Here is a 1,294-nt window from a genome sequence, read left to right as displayed (position 1 = left end):
CTGACCATAGTACTCTGTTCCCCATGCTCACATTACACAAATGTCTAACGTAGGTAGAATGACTGTTGCTACAATACAAATAACACTGTCAGCAAGAGCTTTTTCTACTTTTCTGATCCTGTCTGGCAGAGATGTGGATTCATCATACAGAATAGGCTTCAAAGCAACTCGAGATGCTATCATACCATCAGAAACCCAAGAGCTGCTAAATCAACTCTCAGAAAAAAAGATTGGCACTGCAGCTGTTCTGCAGTGCCCGTTCTGGAGAAATGCTATGGAAGCTGCATCTGGCACCTGCTGTCAGTAGACAAACACCAGGGACACAGAGGCCAACTCATGATCAGGACCCAAAACTCTGGGCCTGCAGGTTCAGGCAATGTGACAAATAACAGCTGAATCTAATATATAATTTATTAATTTAATCTCATTTTATGACAGATCTTCAACTAGTTAAAACCATCATTCTGCCCAAAGTGCTAGAATTTATTTTAGAATTTATCAGAATCTTTTACATTTTCTTCACTGTAATGTCACAGAATCACAGAATAGTTGAGGTTGGAAGGGACCTCTGGAGATCGCCTAGTCCGACCCCCCTGCTCAATCAGGGTCACCTACAGCACGTTGTACAGGATTGTTTCCAGGCGGGCCTTGAATATCTCCAGAGAAGGAAACTCCACAGCATCTCTGGGCAACCTGTTCCAGTGCTCTGTCATTCTCACAGTAAAGAAGTTTTTCCTCATATTCAAGAGGAACTTCCTGTGTTTCAGTTTGTGCCCATTTACTCTTGTCCTGTCRCTGGGCACTGCTGGAGAGAGTTTGGCCCCATCCTCTTGACATCCTCCCTTACTGATACGATCCCCTCTCAGTCTTCTCTTCTCCAGGCTAAACAGGCCCAGCTCTTGCAGCTTCATAAGAGAGATGCTCCAGTCCTCTAATCACGTCATGAACCAGTAACTTTTTACAATAACAATAAATGAGAGATGACACTACAGCAAAAACTCCAAGACACAAATATTTATGTGAGGTGATGATTGATAAAGATTCGCCTCCTTTTGTAAACTACTGCTTGCTCAGTAGAAAGAAATCTACTAATCTTTGTACAAATATTGCTCATTTCCTGTTTTTCACACCACAGACATTCATTAGGAGAACCTGCCCTGTACAGCTGAGCATAAATGGACTCTTTCCCATCTCTCCACCCTTGACATCAGTAGRGTGACAAGCCTCATTTACTCTGATTTGGTCCCCCGAGACTGCATGGGAAGAGAGAAGTGCAGGAAACAGCATTTGGATG

This window comes from Rhea americana, unplaced genomic scaffold (genome assembly GCF_003343005.1).
Source record: "Rhea americana isolate MKP2758 unplaced genomic scaffold, rheAme1 scaffold_41, whole genome shotgun sequence".
Lineage (NCBI taxonomy): Eukaryota > Metazoa > Chordata > Aves > Rheiformes > Rheidae > Rhea > Rhea americana.
Note: the sequence above shows the minus strand (reverse complement) of the source record.